Source organism: Acanthochromis polyacanthus, chromosome 17 (assembly GCF_021347895.1).
Source record: "Acanthochromis polyacanthus isolate Apoly-LR-REF ecotype Palm Island chromosome 17, KAUST_Apoly_ChrSc, whole genome shotgun sequence".
NCBI classification, from domain to species: domain Eukaryota; kingdom Metazoa; phylum Chordata; class Actinopteri; family Pomacentridae; genus Acanthochromis; species Acanthochromis polyacanthus.
In genome coordinates this window covers 36,154,054-36,175,462 of record NC_067129.1, presented here as the reverse complement: position 1 = coordinate 36,175,462, position 21,409 = coordinate 36,154,054, and the positions used below count along the sequence as shown (strand labels likewise).

Here is a 21,409-nt window from a genome sequence, read left to right as displayed (position 1 = left end):
TACCTGTAATTTGACATATAACTTGGTAATAACTTAACATAATTTTGTCATATGCAAGCATGATCACAGACATTTCTTTATGGTCCGATTTGCTTTGTAACATTGATTATAGACACCTGCGATGGAGTCAGTGAAATAGGAATCTAATTTTCAGTTGTTCATATGTTTAGAGATTTGGGATTTTTCAATGACGAGCTTTTATGAGGTGTGTGAGGTAATTGTTCCTGTAAGACCAAGACTGTGTTCTTGCTGTTAGTTCGTACCACAATGAGAACTCAGTGCTTAAAATGGTTTGCTTTCAGCTGCTTTTGCTTCAAGGTTCTTTTTATCTTTGGAATGCAGCTCAGCCTGGTACATTTCAAACACTTCACTCTGTATGCAGTATTAAGACCACAGGAACAATTATCACACGGTTCAACAGATCAAGCTAAAATGAAATTTCATGTTGATAAAGCATAGATGTAATAAAGTGTAAATGTATTACTATATAAAGATATTAATATATGGATGTGGTTGCATATTTCTTAACGGACGGAAAAAAACAAACTCTATCCCATGAGAGTGCAGACCTGAAAACCAGAGTAATAGCTAAACACCCGAATTTCAACAACTTTTGCGGTTCATGAAACAGCCTCTTGGGTGGTGTGTAAAAACCACACCCTCCACACATTTGGATGAAAAAGAAACCTGATCATTAATTTGTCTGTCTATAGAGGATTACCCAGAATTAAAAAAACCTGCCCAGTGATCTCTGGTCCAACAGCCCTACAGATGTAGGACTGATTAAAGATTTTCCTCCTGTTGAAGTACAAGCAGCCACTCCATATCGACCACAGATTCCTCAATATCCTCTGAAACACACAGTAATAGAAGGTATAAGACCTGTTATTGCAGATATGGAAGAATCAGGGATTATTGTGAAAACGAAAGAGCGCGTTTGTAATACACCCATTTTCCCTGTTTAAAAAGCACATACAGGAAAATGGAGGATGATTCAAGATTTAAGAGCAGTGAATGATGCTGTACAGAAAACTACGCCTGATGTTCCAAACCCACATACATTATTAAATGAAGTGACCCCAGATAAAAAGTGGTTTTCAGTTATAGATTTAAGTAATACTTTCTTCTCTACACTGCTACACCTTACCTCACAAGACTGGTTCGGTTTGCCTTTAAAGGTGCACAGTACACCTATATACGATTACCACAAGGCTTTACAGGAAGCCCCCATGTATACACTCAGGATCTCAGGTGTTCAATGGCAAATTTCAAATTCCAAAACCCAGCCAAATTTTGTTGTATGTTGATGACATTCTTGTGACTGCAGACATGCAGGAACACTGTAAATAGACTACAGTGGCAGTGTTACGACATTTACATGGAACATGTCATAAGGTTTCGCTAAACTAACTTCAGTTATGGGCTCCACAAGTAGTGTATCTAGGCCATATACTTTCAAAAACATGGGAAAGCTCTACTTCCTGACAGAAAAACTGCCATCCAAAATGCTCCAAAGCCACGAATAAAACAACAAATGATGTCCTTTTCCGACCTTTGTAATTTCTGCAGATCTTGGATTCCAGATTATGCAGTGTTATCTCAGCCACTGCAAGATTTAATATATGGCAAGGACATGTCATTAACAGATGAAATTACTTGGACTGAACATGGTGAGAAGGCTTTTAAAAATCTAAAATTAGCCCTGAAAACTGATGTTGTTTTGGCTCTACCTGACTATAACAAACCGTTTGACCTGTTTGTGTGACAACAGCGAATGAAGAAACTAAACCATGACCTGATATTTTTGTTCTACCACAACCTGGTTTTATTGATATCTTTTGTGGACGGTTCCGCTTTGAATGACGTTCGAGATAATCATTGTGAGGGCTGTGCAATAACAGCAACTACAGTCTTAAAAGCTAACTAAACCTGCCGGCGTGTATTGAAAGTATTTTCTTAGTTTTATTTGGAGACCCATTTTGAAACTACAAAACACTGTTCTATATGGATTAGGCACAAATAAAATCCATTTCTCATATTAACATTACTCTCAAAACACAAGAATCATAGTTCAGGACAGCATTATTATTACTGAGAGTGAATATATATATCTGCTTTGTCAAAATCATTTTTCAGAGAGAGTAATTCACATTCATAGAACACAGTGTGCCAAACAATTCAGTTCTAGCCTTTTACACATGTATAATCAAACACCAAAAGCTGAACCAGTAAAAAACAAATACGAAAAGGAAACACTTCTGCACCAGAGAGGCTCTGATCTGTTCAAGCAATCAACAGTGCGATTGGAACATAACTGCACAAAATTACAAAAACAAGTAGACGGTTAGCGAAACATCTAGAACTAGTAGCATGAATTTCCTTTTCTTGCTTTTGATACTTTACCTTTTGATGCACTACATGGGTCAAAAGTGACCCAATCCAGTGGAAAATGGGTATCCTGACCCCCACTGTGCACCCAAGGGTTAAAGGAGTAATGTACAGATGTCCTGTCCTGTGATGCCAAAATATTTAACTGATGCTTAAAGTTGAAATCTGCTGAATATTAACACATTTTAAAGCAGTACATGCTTGGCTAATAGATAACCTGCCTCACATTTATCTACAAGTAATTGAAACTGTAGAGACAAAAACCTTTAAGAGATGGTTGTCAGAGGCTACATTAGATATGTTATTAGGAGGGTTTCACCATACTGCGTTTTTCTTTTCTTTCTGCATTACAGTATTGTGAATGGTATTATAATCCATAGGAGCATTTTCGCACTGTGTGAGTGCAAAGCTCATCAAAAGGATGACTCCACTATAACACTGACCTTGCCGACTCTGGTGCAAAACAAGCCTCATTCAGCACAGAATGTTTTGAAAACAATAGAATTAGAAATCTTAGCAGACGCATATCTGAACAAACTTCTTGGCTCAAGCGCGGAGCAGTTCTCACAAACAACCTCTATCACATTGAAAACAAACCCATTCTCTAGTGAGTCATGGTCTCACCCATGTCTCAACAGGAGGGATGGTACACATGATGCAGAGACAGTTCTTCGCTAAAAATTTTTCTGACTTTGCCAAGGAATACTGTACACAATCCATATGGACTTTATTGAACTAACGGCATCAAAAGGACTAATATATTGTTTAGTGATTATAGATGCGTTTTCAAAATGGGTTGAAATATACCCAACCAAAGATAACACAGCCATAACTGTAGCAAAAGCTCTCTGCAACCATTACTTTCCAACTTATGGTATTCCCGCCATAATTAGATCAGATAATGGTATACATTTGTAAATGCAATTCTGACACATTGCTCACACTAAGGAACCACTATCATCCACAAAGTGCTGGCCTTGTACGAACGGAACGAACGGCACAATAAAAAACAGACTAGCCAAAACTATGGAAGAAACTAAAAGACCTTGGCCAGATTGTTTATCCTTAGTTAAACTGTGGGTGAGAATTAAGCCCACAGGAGACAAAGCAATAACACCATTTGAGATAGTGCATGGGAGACCTTTCCCACTTCCATAAAACAACAATTCACTGAATCTTAGTGAGCAGATTTTTCTTTTCTTTCGTTTTCTTTAATGTTTATTTAACAGGGACGATACATACGACATGTGAATATAGGACGTCTAGCTTCAGCTAATTTGCAGCCTTTGTCCCTGGTCAGGATTTACAGTAAATAAATTATACAAAATACAGATACAATTTTACAAATAAAATGATACAGTAAATACAATCAATGAGTACAACAAATAAATTAACACAATTATAGTAAATTAAAACTAAAACACAAGTTACATTTAACATCAGTACTGATAATTACTTGTGAGAAATTAATGTTCACATTTCTGCTGCTGTTTAAGCCACTGTTTAACTTTTGCACTGAACTTTTTAAGTTCTGTTTGAGATTTAATTTCAGATGGTAAGGAATTCCATAGGTGTACACCTTGCACTGAAAGGGATGACTGCCCAGATGTTGTCCTGCACCTTTGGGTTTTACAGTTTTGTTGTGTTATGTTCCTAGTTTTTGTCCTAGATTAGATGGCACATACACTGAAAATGAGAAAAGTTCAGAGTTCAAATAATCTGCCAGAGTGTTCTTCTCCTTTGTCCAGACAGAAGCTCCAGCCTGGAGACTGGGTCCTGATTAGAGTCCTGAGGAGAAAGAATTGGAAGTCGCCTCGGTGGGAAGGGCCGTATCAAATACTGCTGACGACGCCCACGGCAGTAAAAATTGCTGAACGGCCTTCGTGAATCCACCAATCGCACTGTAAGCTGATACAACTGGAAGCAGAGCCAGATCAACCGACGGGGTAGCGGTGGAAGTCCGATACAAAGGGGTCAGTAGCACAATAGGGTGCTGACGTCTCAACCCGGTGAAGAACCCAACTGATCCGCGCCCAACTCTGGAATGGCTCTCTGGCGACTTCTGCTAGTCTGGCTCCTCTTCGTCTCTCTCTCCTCTACAGGAACTCACAGGACTAAAAGAACCCATGAACACTCCATGGCAGCGACTTGGGAACAGAACCTCTGGTATAAAGCTATGAATTTTACAGCATGACAGAATAAAGTCACTAACGCACTAATTAACATAACTGATCAGCTAGTAAACGATCCTGAACTTGAGGCTATCAAGCAAATGACACTCCAGAACAGAATAGCTTTAGACCTTCTTTTAGCAGCACAAGGAGGAGTTTGTGAAGTTGTTAATGACCATTGTTGTACATACATCCCTGACCACAAAGGCAATTACACCCTAATCAGACAGAAATTGGATGAGATTAAAATAGACATTTTAAGCAACCAAGACAAAGGTATTCTTTCAGGCTGGGATTTTACCTCTTGGTTTACATCTGGTGGTATTTTTCAGACTATTAAGAGATTTGTAATTATAAATGTATGCATTTTGTATTTTTGCTATCTGCATTTTACCATGTTTGAGATCCATGATTTCTAAAATGATAACCACTTCTGTTGTTGCTTATGCTGCACTCAAAATGGAAGAACCACGATATGACTAATGATGAGAATGATGATGTTGAAGTGTAGTTTAATGACGTGACAGCAGAAAATGTTTTACAAGATGTTGTTAACTGATCTTTACACTTTTTGATCATGATAAACAGGAGGGAATGTTAGAGTTGAATTTGTAAATACATTTATCATAATCGAGCCTTAGAGCATTAACTGTGTGTTGTCGGTCAGTATAGCCTTCTTTAACCCTTGCCTCAGGTTAAATCAGGACCAGCTCTCCGTTTAAAGGGTTAGATTCTATCTGCCTATTAGTATTCCACCTAACAGGTTTCAGCAGAATAATTAAGCTGGTGTCGAGGAATACTCGCCTAGGTCCTAACTGTCTTCTTCCAAACGTCTTACCCCTCTTACTCCAATAAATACTCTCTTACTAAGCAGCCCACCTAAGTAGTAGAATTGATTTATTGACCACGTTTGTTAACGACAGCTTTCCTCTTAAAACTGTGGCACTTGTTGATATTCCTGGGTTCGTTTTAGAGGTTTGGATAACTAACCTCAGGGGTAATGTTTAAATAACTAGTTGGATTAAAGTAACCTTTAAGAACCATTAGATTTAATGCACACAATCATCTTAACTTTTTACCACTATGCAGAATAGGTGAATCATAATCATTTCATTAGACTTCTCTTTAAATGCAATATAGTGTTTTATTAAGCAATTATTAGCAGGGGCACAGCATTAATTCATGATTAAACAATTTAATTATTTCCGATTATTTCTAACTTAACTAAATTAAACTAAGCTGAGCGTACCTAAGAATCTTCTCTAATTAGTAAATTTAGGAGAGAGAGCGGACAGCGTGGCCAAGCTGCCACGCCCCGTCTTGACCTGCATCTAGTTGAACTCCTCCGTGGACCAGCAGACTCGGTACGAAGTCTTCTTTGTGGGCAGAGGGTGTTCTTCATAGGCAGGGGGAGTGGAGAGGTCCCGAAAGCCAATCGTTGGTCTGGCAGTTATCTTTAGTAGCAGCTGGAACACAAGTGCGGGCGTCTCAGCTGTCTTCTCAGTCGGATGGTGGTGGTGGAAAGCCCCCGTCTCATCAGGCTGTGGTGGGTCACTGGGTCCTCCAGCCCCTGGAGTGGAGCAGCCCTCTGCTGCTGCCTCCTGTGCCTCTCTGGATGCCATGGGTGCTTGCCTCTCTTCATCTGTTTGGACAACTGCAGACCTCTCAGGACTCTCCTTTCAGCAGAGTGTGGTCCTCGCTTGTTGAACAAAGTCAGAAAAAGACTTGGCCTCCAACGATGTTCTCAGCGAACTCTGGAGCCTAAGTCCCGCGTTGCCTTCACGTCTCTTGGGCAAAAAGGTCCGGTGAAGATTCTTCAGAACTCTGGCGATGCTCCCCGGCAGCTCCGGCGAGCAGCATCTCTTGCAGCTCCGGCGAGCAGCATCTCTCCCCTCCGGGGGAGAACTCCGAATTCAGTGTCTGTGTCTCTGGGTTTTATACCCTAGCTCGACTTCAGCTTAGCACATACACATTTTCACACACAATTCTAACTAGTAGGTATGCCCAATTAAGTAATTCATAGGTTTAAGACACAACCTTCTTCCTATTACACATCATGTTTTTCCAGCAAGTACACAGCATCCATCTTCCGTTGTTAACACACACACACATTGCTTGAGACATGTTGCCAAGACCATATTTGGCCACAGAACTTCCTCAATGTCCTCCTTTCTGCAGTGTCATGGTGACTTCTGCTTTTTGCCCTGCACACAGCTCAGAACAGCACAGATTACTTCAAGTCAAAACTCACTTAGTTACACTGAATCACTTCTTTAAATCATTTTTCTTAGCATGATCAAATAACTTATTTTAAATCATTCTCTTCTATAGCAATCATCATTTCCAGAATATATATCAGCCTATTAAAATCATTCTTGCATCAAGCATAAGCATAATCATGTGGTTAACTTATATAGTTTCTCATTTTAACTTTTCATTGGTTTGCTTAAAGCTTTTATTTAGGTGGTGGTTGCTCCTGGGATCTCAAATAACTAGGCCCCACTTGACAGTGTGCATAGTATTTTACATGACTATTTTTATAGAATACCACTCACTCACTTCTATCTGCACATATCTCTCCCTCTCTCTCTCTCCCTAGTCTCCATATATTTCCACTCTTTCAGCTTAGCACACCCCCTTGTGTAACTCGACCTATTTCTTATCTTATGCCATGTCTTCATTTCTGCTCATGTATAAATGAAACCTTGTATGGGAGCAGTCTTTGTAGCTCGCACTAATGTGTCTTGTTACACTGTGCTGTGTTACCCTTGCAAGTAAAATTACAGTCTCCGTGTTTTTCTGATTTGGTGAATATCTATATGTTATGTGGGAGCTCTCAGCGGAGCTTCTCTCTGACATTGTTCCAGAATGGTTGTATCTTAATACATAACCAAAATATGTGGGAGTGATTGGTGTCAGCATGTCCACACATTCTCCAACAACTCTGTTGTAATTTTAATTGTTTAGTAGGACCAAATTAGTAATTTACTGTCTCCTTCTATTTTGTTGTTTTTTAAAAAAAAAAATCTCAAACCATATTTTTAAAGTGTTTCTCAATATAATACTATCTTTCTTATGAGCTTTATAGTCTTTCCACCCTAATTTTGCAGGAGATGACACTTTATCTAGATTGAATTTGATAGAGTTCCACCTTGCTTGATAGTCAGGAGAACACCAGTAAACAATGTATCGCAGTTGAGCCACATAGTAATATTGTTTTAAGTCAGGCAGGGCGAGGCCTCGTCGTTCTTTATCTAACTGGAGTGTTATGAGCTTTATCCTTGGTTTTGCACCTGCCCAAATAAATCTAGATATTGATTTATTCCATGAAGAGAACTGGGATTCTGGGATTGTTATAGGGAGTGAGAGGAAGACATATACGTAATAACCTGGGCAGAACGTTCATTTTTATCGCCTCTATCCTAGAGCTGAAGTCCAAGATTAATGTTGCCCAGCATGTTAAGTCTTTCTGAATTTTATCACTCAAATTACGATAGAATCGTATAAATTAGTTAAGTGCTGTGTAATTATTACTCCTAGATATTTTATTGATTTTGAGTCCCACTTCAGTTTACAGCTACTCTTAATTTTACTGTTTGGTGTATAATTTAAGCAGAGAGCCTGTGTTTTTTTTAATGTTCGCTTTATATCCGGACATCCTACCAAAGTTTTCTAAAGTGTTCAAGAGTTTGGGGATTGTTATATTTGGGTGTTTTAATAGGTGATAATATAATCAGCAAAGAGACTTATTTTATGATATTCTGTTGCTACGTTAATACATTCCAGTTCCGTATTTTGTCCAATATCCTGAGCTAATGGTTCAATAAACAAGGTGAAGAGGGAGGGGCTGAGGCAACATCCCTGTCTTGTACCTCTGTTGAGGTTAAAGGAGCCCGTAAGAGAGCCATTGATCCTAAGTCTGGCTGTAGGGTTACTTTAAAGAGCTTTAATACAACTGATTAATTGTTTGTTGAAGCCAAATCTTTCCAGTACCTTATAGAGAAAGGGCCAGCTAACTATATCAAATGCCTTTTCAGTGTCGAGACTTATTAAGGCTGCACTGAGTTCCTTTAGTTGATCTGTCAGCCTTATGTCTTTAGCTGTTTGTTTTTGTTTCTGTTTCTCCAACTTTTTCAATTCTTCCTGTAATTTTTCATATTTTAACCTCTTCATTTTTTTCATGTAAGCGGTCTGTGAAATCAAATTCCCTCTCATAATTGCTTTAACAGTATCCCATACTCTTGTTGGTGCTACTTCACTGCAATAGTTATTTTCAATACATTCCCTAATTTCTGCTTTTATTTCGTTCACTGTTGTTATATTGTTCAGAATCCCAATATTCATTCTCCACAGTGTATTTTTCCATTTGTCATTTAGGTGTATAGTTAAGTCTGAGACATCTGAAGTTCCTATTGAGCATTCTTTCACCCTATGCCTCTCTAATATGCTCATCAAAAAGAAGTCTATTCTTGGCTGAATCTGATGTGTGGCCTAAAAATGAGTAAAATCTTTCTCAAAAGGGTGCAGATTCCTCCAGACATCAAACATACCAGATTCTTTGATTAAGATATTGAGCTCATTAGACATGTGCACTTTATGTTGTTTTTTTACTTGTGTCATAGGAATAATTCAGGACTGTATTCCAGTTGCCAGCACAGACTAATATACCTTCACTGAAAGTCACAATTTTGTCAAAGAGCTGAATATAGAATTTCTTATCACTTTCCGGAAGGGCATAGGATCAGCAGGCAAATGTGACTAACACATTATTAAGTTTTCCTTTAACTAGAATGTATCTACCATCCTTGTCCCCTTCTTCCTTAATTAAGTCAAAATTTAAAGAATTAGGCACCATAATGGCCACTCCTCTTTTTCTACTTTTTTTACAGGAACTGTAGAATGAGTGCAAGTATCCAAACCTTCTCATCTTATTATGTTCTTCATTGGACAGATGGGTTTCCTGAAGCATCAAAACCTGTGATTTATCTTTTTTAACTTGGCCAACACTCTGCTTCTTTTAATTGGATTTCTCAAGCCATTTACGTTTAATGATACAACCTTTAAGTTATCTCACCTTGACATATGCTTCACAAGAAACATTCATCTCCCCCAGAAAAGAACACAAAACAATAACAAGAACTATGTTGAAAACAAGAACATAAGAGAACTCTGACCTCCAAAAAAGGAGGAGATCTATCTCCTCCTGAGTGACCCAGTTGGAGGGTCGAGGGTTAAGCCTCTTGTTTGGAGAGGGCCCTATGTAGGCTTGGGTTGTTAATTATAGCAAGAGAACTATCCCCATCCTATAAGTCCAACTTAAATACAATTGCAAATGAGACCATTCTCCACAATGATAATCAAAGAAAAAAGGGGTCCAAAAGATTGCTTAATAACCAGGGTCAAACTATGAAAATAACTTGAGTGTCTGTTGATGTATGTTAGAGAAAAAACAAACTCAGGCACTGCCCTCTGTATTGACCCTATGGAACTCACGCAGCTTCCTCCTGGCTCTCTGCCCGGTGTTGTCATTCTCCTGACTGTCGGGACTCCGCTCCCATCCCAGAAGCCGCAAGAGCCGAGACTCCAGAGCCGACCGTCGCTCCTTCCCCTGCGGTGCATCCACTTTGTAGCCCCGGCTGGTTAACTCCTGCCACGCCGCGTCGGCGCTGCTGTACGTCTGCACCCCGGAATCCCGGTGGATCCTCATGTTGGTGTAGGGCGTCTGGAAGCGGATTCCTTTCTCCCTTAACACTTTCTTGATTCCGTTGTATTCTTTGCGCTTTTTGACAATCTCTGCCGCGTAGTCCTGGTCAAAGTAGATCGGGCAGTCTTTCAGCAATATTTTGCCCCTTTTCCATGCCTCCCATAGTACCAGCTCCCTGGTTGTGAACTCCTGAAAGTTAATAATGATGGGCCTTGGTGGGTCTTCAGGTCGGGGCCTCTGTGCTAGGGAGCGATGTGCCTGCTGGATCTTCAGGTCAATGCTCTGAGGCAGCGGTAGGTCACGTTTAAGGAGAGTCGTAATGAATTGGGAAACCGAGCTTCCCTCTTCTCCCTCTGCCACCCCAAATATACAAATATTATTTCTCCTTGACCTAGACTCCAGGGGCCTCATTTATAAAACATTGCGTAGGATCCATACTAAAGTTTGCGTACGCCGATAATACGAAAAGGGCGTATGCCCCTCGCCCCTGATTTATAAAACTTTGCGTAAGCACAGCTGCATGCAATTTCTTGATAAATCACACACCAGCTGGAAGATTGCACAGGTGGATCCACCTCACATTCCGCCCACAACACACCCACATTTTACCATGAATGGTCAATGCAAAGTAACTCATGAATGTATCTGTATATAAATAAGCTGCTGATCCACGGCATTTCACGCAGCGCCGGCCGGCAGTCTTCACTGCTGTGTGTCAGGATGAATGAATCATGTGTTGACCCAGGCCACCCTGCCACTAAATTTGTTATGATCATGTCCGATGTACAAATAATTTGCACACTGATTGAATGTGCATTTTTTCGGTTCACATAGAGAAATTCATTTTCACTCGGGAGTTGTGGTGTGAAGCGTGCCTGTACAGGGCTGATTAATGGTTGGACGCTCATCCCATTCGGCCGCTTATGGATAAATAAACAAAATTCTTTACTTTTTTTGCCTTTTTACTGTGATAGTTGCAGTGAAGAGTGACAGGAAATGGGGAGAAGAGTAGGGGGAAGACATGCATAAAAGTGCCACAGGCAGGAATCGAACCCGAGCCACTGCGTCGGAGACCACCCCTGCAAATGGATGAGCCATACAGGCGCCGGGTGATCAGTAAACAGAATTATTTAATAAAGATCACCGCACCGGCCCCAGATACCGGCCCTTCGGTCAAACGACCGAATGAAATAACGTTCAATCCGCTCCTGTTAATATATGAACATAGTTCTGCAAATACAGTCGTCAGCCGAATGGCGCACTATAGGAACATCTACAACAATGAGGGTTTATGATTATCAGGCTCTACAAGTCTAATATGTGATAACAATAAAGGTTTGAGATCAATCTGGTTTCAATTTGCCACTTCATCCTCCGGCACTGCCGTTCCCTCGGTCTCCAAAATGTGCTTAAGCAAGCATCAAAGTTGGCGCACCGGTGCGCACATTCTCACGCCAAGTTTTTTTTAGAAATCACAACGAACACAGCGTACGCCACTTTCTACGCAAAGTTTGTGATTTACGCCCTGTTTTGTGCGTAAAGAAGCATCAAGAATCAAGGTTGGTGCACCGGTGCGCACATTCTCACGCCAAGTTTGTTTTTATAAATCACAACCTTTGCGTAGAAATGGCGTACGCCACTTTCTAGCCCTGTTTTGTGCGTACGCAAGCTTTATAAATGAGGCCCCTGGTCCGTCACTTTCGCTTGGAGAATTTCTTGTTGCTTGATAGAGGCAGACAGGACCGCGTTTACCTCCGCCGCCCAGTCCTCCAGGCGCCTCACCCGCTTCACTGACACAGCCAGAGATACTTAACAATTCCCCTGCAAAGTTGTGAAGTTTTCCGTTGAGTTCTTGAGCCATTGAATTAATTTCCTGTCGCAGGGAGTAAAATCTGATTTTAGTTCCTTAATGGCTGTCATTATGTCGTTGGAGTTCAGCTTGGTCGCGGCTCCCGGGGCGTCCTCCACGGCCGCCTTAATGCACGGGCTTACCTGGGCTGAAGCCCAGGGGCCTACCAAGTTCAGGGGCCTATCAATGAGCTGGAAAAGTCACACTGTTTTTGTTGCTTGTCAAGTTCTCTGTCAATCATTTTATACTTCACATTCGTGGCTGGCAAGACCCGCCCCACTCTCATTGATTACTGTTGTTGTTACGTCCACCTAACTTTCCCCCCTTGAGTGACAGCTGAAAAATGACGGGAAAAAAGAAATTTGAGAGCGGCGCTCACAAAAGAAAGGTGTTTCGGGACAAAGAAACCCAGAAAAAGCAATTACTTAAGAGCATCCCAAAGCTAACAGGATTCTTTAAACTGTCCGAAACGGATGGTGGTGGCTGTTCAGCGGCATTGAGTTTACCGAAGGCAGCCGACGAGGCGGGGCTCGCGCAGGTAGAAGTAAGAGAGGAAAAGAGAAGAGGAGCGGTGGATGAGGGAGGAGGAGACGAGGAGAAGGATCAGGGAGGAGGAGACGAGTCCGGCAGTGGCCCTTACAGCAGCGACCCGGGCCTCTGGGGAAACAAAATTGACCGGCAGGCGCGTGCTTACTGGGCGAAAATGGGACCAGAGACGTGTCAAAATAAAAATGCCGACCTCCGTGCATCAGAGCGCACATACAAACACTAGAGAAGATTTTTCTCAAAAACATATTTCCACCGCAAACTGAGTAACGGGGAATATGTAAGTAGAGAGTGGCTTTATTATTAACCATCAGTATAGCGTGTTTTGTTTTGGTTTCAAGATTTTTGGCGAGAGCAACGAAAAGTCTGCATTTGTTAGTGGGGGTTTCTCTGACTGGAAACATGCAGGTGATCGTATATCAGAACATGAAACCTCTGACATCCACAGAAAAGCCATGATTGCTTACATCAATCAAGCAGCTGAGGGTGGAACAGTGGACTCAGAACTTAGAAAACAGTTTGATGAGGAGTGTGATTATTGGGCACAGGTTCTACAGAGGGTTGTTATTGTTGTGAAGTATTTAGCTGAGAGGGGACTAGCTTTCCGGGGAGACAGCCACAAGTTTGGAGACATCAAGAATGGAAATTATTTGGGCAGCATGGAGCTGATCAGCCAGTTTGATCCCTTTTTAAAAGCTCACATTGAAAAACATGAAAACGCTGGCAAAGGAAATCCATCCCATCTCTCTCTGAATGTGTGTGAGGAATTCATACAGCTGATGGGACAGAAGGGGCTGGATGAAATTACCAGCAGAGTAAAACTAGCAAAGTATTTTGCTATCAGTGTGGACTCCACACCTGACATCACACATGTGATGTCAGGTGATCTCCACATGAGATTTTCAATCTTTCACCCATATTGGTTTTAAGTAAAGCATGCACTGATGTTATACAAGTGCATTTTGTGTTCATGTAAGTTGATCAATAAAAGTATGCTGGTGTTTTCTGGCTAAAGAAGGAAACCTCACAGTTGTTTGTCGTAAAAGAAACTGATGCATTTTTTTTTTAATGTAGAGGAGTAGGGGGGCCTACAAAACCTCTCAGCCCCAGGGCCTACCATTAGGTTAAGGCGGCTCTGAAAATAGAGCACCTAGTCATGCAGACTCCTTTTACAAACATTTGTGAAAGAATGGGTCGCTCTCAGGAACTCAGTGAATTCCAGCACGGAACTGTGATTGGATGCCACCTCTGCAACAAATCGAGTGGTGACATTTCCTCGCTCCTAAATATTCCACAGTCAACTGTCAGCTGTATTATAAGAGAGTGGAAGTGTGTGGAAATGACAGCAACTTAGCCACAAAGTTGTAGGCCACGTAAACTGACGGAGCGGGCGCATAGTGCAAAGGGGTCGCCAACTTTTTGCAGAATCAATCACTACAGACCTTCAAACTTCATGTGGCCTTCAGATTAGATCAAGAACAGTGCCCAGAGAGCTTCATGGAATAGGTTTCCATGGCCGAGCAGCTGCATCCAAGCCATACATCACCAAGTGCAATGCAAAGTGTCGGATGCAGTGGTGTAAAGCACGCTGCCACTGGACTCTAGAGCAGTGGAGACACGTTCTCTGGAGTGACCAATCGTGCTTCTCCATCCGGCAATCTGATGGACGAGTCTGGGTTTGGCGGTTGCCAGGAGAACCATACTTGTCGAACTGCATGGTGCCAAGTGTGAAGTTTGGTAGAGGGGGGGATATGGTGTGGGGTTGTTTTTCAGGAGCTGGGCTGGGCCCCTTAGTTCCAGTGAAAGGAACTCTGAATGCTTCAGCATACCAAGACATTTTGGACAATTCCATGCTCCCAATTTTGTGGGAACAGTTTGGAGCAGGCCCCTTCCTCTTCCAACATGACTGTGCACCAGTGCACAAAGTCCATAAAAACATGGATGACAGATTCTGGTGTGGATGAACTTGACTGGCCTTGCACACATTCCTGACCTCAACCCCATAGAACACCTTTGGGATGAATTAGAGCGGAGACTGAGAGCCAGGCCTTCTCGTCTAACATCAGTGTGTGAACTCACAAATGCACTTCTGGAAGAATGGTCAAAAATTCCCATAAACACGCTCCTAAACCTTGTGTACAGCCTTCCCAGAAGAGTTGAAGCTGTTATAGCTGCAAAGGGTGGACCAAAATCATATTGAACCCTATGGATAAGGAATGGGATGTCACTTATGCTCATATGAGAGTCAAGGCTGGTGAGCAAATACTTTTGGCAATATAGTGTACATGAGCACAGCTGGAAATACTATGAACTAACCTTTGTCAAGTAAGATGCAGATGTTGAGGTCTCAGAGAGCACTCAGGCCCACTTAAAGCCTTAAGGTAACAAAGGTTTTGAAGCAGACAAATAAAGATCTAAAGAAGAAACATTATAAGTTAACCACATGATTATGCTTGCTGAAATACATATATATATTTAGAATGTTGATTTGATTGAAGTGATGATTCAGATGATTTAGTATGTTTAGACTAAGAAGGATGATTTAAAAGAGTGATTCTGTGTAAAGTCATCTCTGTTTAAGCTCTGTGTGTGTGCAGGCCTTAAGAAAGCAGAAGGGCAGAAAGCAGCAGTCACCATGACACAGCAGTCACTGTGACACAGCAACCTCCTCAGAAAAAGGGAAGTTTGGGAAAACCCAGGAGGGCCTGCTGAAATGTGTGTGTGTTAACAACAGAATGTGGACACTGTGTATTTGCTGTAAAACCATGACTTCTGTATTACTGATGTATGTGATAACAAGTTGATTGCATGAGTTAGATGGTGTCAGGGGCGTACCTAGCCAGAGATGTGTGTAGGAGAGAGTATAAAAACGGGAGCGCAGAGACATTGAATGGGAGACGTTCGCCGGAGCTGCCAGAAGAGCTGCAAAGGGGAGCTTGGCCGGAGTTCTGAAGATTCTTCACCGCATCTATTGCCCTAGAGACAGGAAGACAACGCAGTACTTCGGCTCCAGAGATTGCTGAGAACATCGTTGGAAGCAAAGTCTTTCTCTGACTTTGTTCAACAAGTGAGGACCACACTCTGCCAAACGGAGAGTCCTAAGAGGTTCTGCAGTTATCCAGAAGAGACCAACAGAGGGAAGAACAGGCAACATCCAGAGAGGCAAAGGAGGCAACAGCACGGGGCTGTTCCCCTCCCCGGGGCTGGGAGACCCAGTGACCCACTACAGCCTGAACAGACGAGGGTTCTCCATCACCACCATCCAACAGAGAAGACAGCTGGGGCGTAAGCACTAACGTTCCAGCCGATTCCAGAGATAACTGTCAGACCACGATTGGCTTACGGGACTCCTCCGCTCCCTCTGCTGAGGGAAGAAATCCTTTTGTCCGCCAAGAAGACATCGTACTGAGTCCTCTGGACAACTGAGGACTCCTCCCAGACGCAAGTCAAGATTGGGTGATACAGTAGTGGCCACGCTGTCCGCTCTCTCTCCTAAATTTACTAATTAGAGAAGATTGACAGGTACGCTCAATTTAGTTACTTTAGTATAATTTTTAATCAGGAATAATTAATTGTTTAATCATGAATTGAAGCTGTGCCCCTGCTAATTTTGCTTAATAAAATGCTATATTGCATTTAAAGAGAAGCCTAATGAAATTTTTATAAACCACTGATTCTGCATAGTGGTAAAAAGTTAAGTTGATTGTGTGCATTCAATCTAATGGTTCTTAAAGGTTACTTAGTCCAGTTTGAGAGTGTTTAAACATTACCCCTGAGGTTAGTTTTTTCCAAACCTCTAAAACGAACCTAGGAATAGCACCAAGTGCATGCAGTCCTTAGAGTGGAGCTGCCATTAACAAACGTGATTGATAAATCAATACTACTACTTATAAGGACTGCTTAGTGGGGTAGTATTTATCAGATAAGAGGAGTGAGACGTTTGGATGAAAGGCAGTTAGAACCGAGGCAAGTATCCCTCGACTCCAGCTTAATTATTCTGCTGAATCCTGTTAGGTGGAATACTAATAGGCAGATAGAATCTAACCCTTTAAATGGCGAGCTGGACCAGATTTAACCTGAGGCAAGGGTTAAAGAAGGCTCGACTGGCGGACACCTTGTATATGTATGAATCTTTTGAGTGTCACCATTCGCTAGCTTCCAATACTATAATCTGTCAGAAGGTGCTGGTCCCAAACGCACCAAGTTGAATGAGGGAGATTTTTGAGAGTGGACATACCTCAAATGCCCTGAAATGCTCCCTTATACAAACCACCAAACTCTTTGACATTGAAGCTACAGCTCCCCTCCTCAACAACCATTTGAACAACTTCTGCAAATTCTGGCAAGCCACCAGTACATTCATGAAAAACAATCATTCCACTTCTGTAAGTCTCTCCATTACCATATGCACTCCTTGTGAGCTATATGTCAGCCCTCTGTCCATCCTGATGCAAAATGTCAACAGTGAGACCACTGAGACAGTCAAATCAGACTTTTGACCAGGGGTGTAGTCTGCGTGATACGCAGGTATACGCCGTATACACACTAGAAAAGGTCCCAAATTTCCATATAACCACTTAAAAATGCGCATAGATACGAATCAGTATGTTTTTTTGATATAACCTTCATTTTCCCGTTCATATACTCACCTTTTCTGTGTTAGACAGCGGTGAAGTTGTATGGGGCGGGGAAAAGGTGTATGGCTTAGAACAGGGGTCACTAAAGGGCAGAGCGGACCCATACGCCGTTTATACGAATGTAAATTTGACAGGTTGCTTATATTTTATCAGCGCAGTTTTCCAGTGTTTATCATTGGTCTATCAGCTCAGGAAACACACAGACCAATTATGGACGAGTTCAGCCATCCCATGTGATGCTACTCAGCCAACAAAGTCTTTGCATTGCATCACCGCTTTGCCTTCAAAAAACAGTTGAGAGGTCAGAGGCAGAGACAAAGGACAGTCGTGACACGAAGTTTGGTTCTTTTCAGAGAGCTTTTGGTACAGATTCCAAAGAACAGCCAGCTCTTTCGGCTCCCAAATGGCTCCTAATTTAGTATTATTTGTTGCCTCATATTTTAGCCTAACCAGGCAAGTATGAATTATTTGTCCATCCATTCTCTATATATCGCTTTATCCTCACTAGGGTCGCGGGGGGTGCTGGAGCCTATCCCAGCTGACTCGGGCAAAGGCAGGGGACACCCTGGATAGGTCGCCAGTCTGTCGCAGGGCTTAAATCATTTGTGTATTGACAAACTCTTTTGCATTCAGTGTTTTTATGAGAAGCCTTTGCCTCATTTTGTGCATTTGTTTTGTTACAAAAACAGGCATTTTTACTTTTGTTTCATATTTCAATCAAATGTTTTTGCACAAAAACCAAATGAACAACACTCTGCACATAAACCCACAGAACCACAACAGAAACAGAGCCAGATTCAATATTCAAACAGTATAAATGTCTTTAGTGTAGGTTGGCATTCAGAAAAATCAGATGACTGAGCTTGGATGGGCTGATACCATTTCTTCTTTCAGTGAATATCTGCCGCGTTTTTGAGGAGATTCTCTCAGATAGAACAAGTTGTCTCTTCTCCATCACCTTCACCAGGTAGGGAAGACTCCAGCTTTGGCCTGCCACAGCTCAGTGGGTCGTCTGCTGGTTGGATGAGGGGCTCCTCAACATATGATCCTACATTATAGCGTGAGCTGAAGGATTTCTCCCGAATCATCTCCTGTAGCTCTTCAATCAAAGAGCCTCCACACAGCAGAAGTTTGAGGTTCCTCCTCCACTTGGTCCTCTAATGGTGGAGGTGTGAGGCTGCTGGGGGACATTTTGCTGCTGCTGCTCTTATTCTCTGAAGTGTCTCATCAACAACTCTGTCATCACTGAAGGCAAGCTTCTTTAATCGAGGATCCAGTAACGTGGTTTCTGCGAGGACAGTGTTAAACACCATACTCTACTAAATGTTTTCTCAACTATGAACATAATCAAAACTAAATATCGTTCCAGACTCACCAATGAGCTCCTCTAAATGTGTTTGAGAACGACCCTGACACCATTCAATTGTTTACATTAATGAGATTTAAGTATTGTTAAAGATGTACATAAGTTGGTTCGGGTTGTTCAGTCATGTTTTTTTTTTCCAAGTTCTACACTTTATTTTAAGATGTACAGTTATATAAAAAGTTATTTATTAAAATGCTGGTCGTAGTTTTTAGAGACTCGTGACAGTTCTGGTGTGAGTGTGAGGGAGATATTTGTGATTTTTCCATTATTTATATGAAAAGAGGACTTTCTGTCACAGTTTGACAATAGGAAACTAAGCACAGCTCACTCTTTGCTGTGTTGTTACCTTATGAATTTTTTTTGTTTTGTTTTGTTTTTTTCAGTATGGTCACATATGATGTCCCTGCAGTTCCTTACACATCCAGAAAAGCTTAAACATCATTTGCCTTCATATTTATCACATTTCAAGTCATTCTGACGAAGAAATTTGTGTCAACATGAATTTCACCTAAATGCAGCTTTCATCATTTTTCTGTGCTTAAAATGCTGGTCCTGAGCTTAAATACGCAGTTTGAACAAATATGTTGTCCCTGCAATTCCTTACATCAAAAGCACCTTAAACATCATTTGCCTTCATATTTATCACATCTCAAGTCATTCTGAAGGAGAAATGTGTGTGTCAACATGAATTTCACGTTAATGCAGCCTTTATGATATTTCTGTGCTACAAATGCTGTTCCTGAGCTGAAATTCACACTTTGCTCAAGTATGCTGTCCATGCAATTCCTTCAAGCAAAGTCAACTCAAACATCATTTGCCTTCATATTTATAACATTTCAAGTCATTCTGAATAAGAAATTTGAATGTCAAAATGAACTTCACGTTAATGTCGCCTTCATGATTTCTCCGAGCTTAAAATGCTGTTCCTGATCTTAAATTCACATATTGCTCAAATATGCTGTCCATCCAATTCCTTCAAATAAAGACAACTCAAAACTAATTTGTTATCATATTTATCACATTTCAAGTCATTCTGAAGAAGAAATGTGTGTGTCAACATGAACTTCAGGTTAATGTAGCCTTCATGTGTTTTCTACTCTTCAAATGCTGTTCCTCAGCTGAAATTCACACTTTGCTAAAGTATGCTGTCCATGCAATTCCTTTAAACAAAGTCAACCCAAACATCATTTGCCTTCATATTTATCACATTTCAAGTCATTCTGAAGGAGAAATTTGTGTGTCAACATGAACTTCACGTTAATGTAGCCTTCATGTGCTTTCTTCTCTTCAAATGCTGTTTCTCAGCTGAAATTCAGATTGCTAAAATATGCTGTCCCTTCGAATCCTTCAAACCAGAACACCTTAAACATCATTTGCCTTCATATTTATCACATTTCAAGTCATTCTGAAGAAGAAATGTGTGTGTCAACATGAACTTCACGTTAATGCAGCTTTTATGATTTTTCTGCTCGACAGATTCTGATTCTGATCTGAAATTGACATTTTGCTCAAATATACTGTCCATGCAATTCCTTCAAAGCAGAACATCTTAAACATCATTTGCCTTCATATTTATCACATTTCAAGTCATTCTGAAGAAGAAATGTGTGTGTCAACATGAACTTCACGTTAAAGCAGGCTGTATCATTTTTCTGCGCTTAAAATGCTGTTCCTGAGCTGAAATTCACACTTTGCTCAAATATGCTGTCCATGCAATTCCTTCAAAGCAGAACACCTTAAACACCATTTGCCTTCATATTTATCACATTTCAAGTCATTCTGAAGGAGAAATGTGTCTGTCAACTTGAACTTCACCTAAAAGCAGGCTGTATGATTTTTCTGAGCTTTAAATGCTGTTCCTGAGCTGACATTCAGACTTTGCTCAAGTATGCTGTTAATGCAATTCCTTTAAAAGGAGTCAACCCAAACATCATTTGCCATCTTATTTATCACATTTCAAGTCATTCTGAAGAAGAAATGTGTGTGTCAACATGAACTTCACGTTCATGCAGCTTTTATGATTTTTCTGCTCTACAGATGCTGATTCTGAGATGAAATTGACATTTTGCTCAAATATGCTGTCCATGCAATTCCTTCAAAGCAGAATACCTGAACATCATTTGCCTTCATATTTATCACATTTCAAGTAATTCTGAAGAAGAAATGCGTGTGTCAACATGAACTTCACGTTAAAGCAGGCTGTATCATTTTTCTGCGCTTAAAATGCTGTTCCTGAGCTGAAATTCACACGTTGCTCAAATATGCTGTCCATGCAATTCCTTCAAAGCAGAACACCTTAGACACCATTTGCCTTCATATTTATCACATTTCAAGTAATTCTGAAGAAGAAATGTGTGTGTCAACATGAACTTCACGTTCATGCAGCTTTATGATGTTTCTGCTCTACAGATGCTGATTCTGAGATGAAATTGACATTTTGCTCAAATATGCTGTCCATGCAATTCCTTCAAAGCAGAATACCTGAAACATCATTTGCCTTCATATTTATCACATTTCAAGTAATTCTGAAGAAGAAATGCGTGTGTCAACATGAACTTCACGTTAATGCAGCTTTTATGATTTTTCTGCTCTACAAATGCTGATTCTGATCTGAAATTGACATTTTGCTCAAATAGGCTGTAAATGCAATTCATTCAAACCAAGTCAAATCAAACATCATTTGCCTTCATATTTATCACATTTCAAGTCATTCTGAAGAAGAAATTTGTGTGTCAACATGAACTTCAC

General features: G+C 41.0%; 1 protein-coding gene across 1 annotated transcript in view; it reads left to right on the top strand.

Annotated features, from left to right (window-relative positions):
* smfn (small fragment nuclease) overlaps window positions 1–19,661 on the top strand; it is a 95,265-nt gene extending 75,604 nt beyond the window's left edge. Inside the window, exon 8 of the mRNA XM_051937696.1 lies at window positions 4,137–19,661. The gene's annotated coding sequence lies outside the window, so the exon portion shown is untranslated. The remainder of the gene's footprint in view (window positions 1–4,136) is intronic.
* Window positions 19,662–21,409: the final 1,748 nt, after the last annotated feature.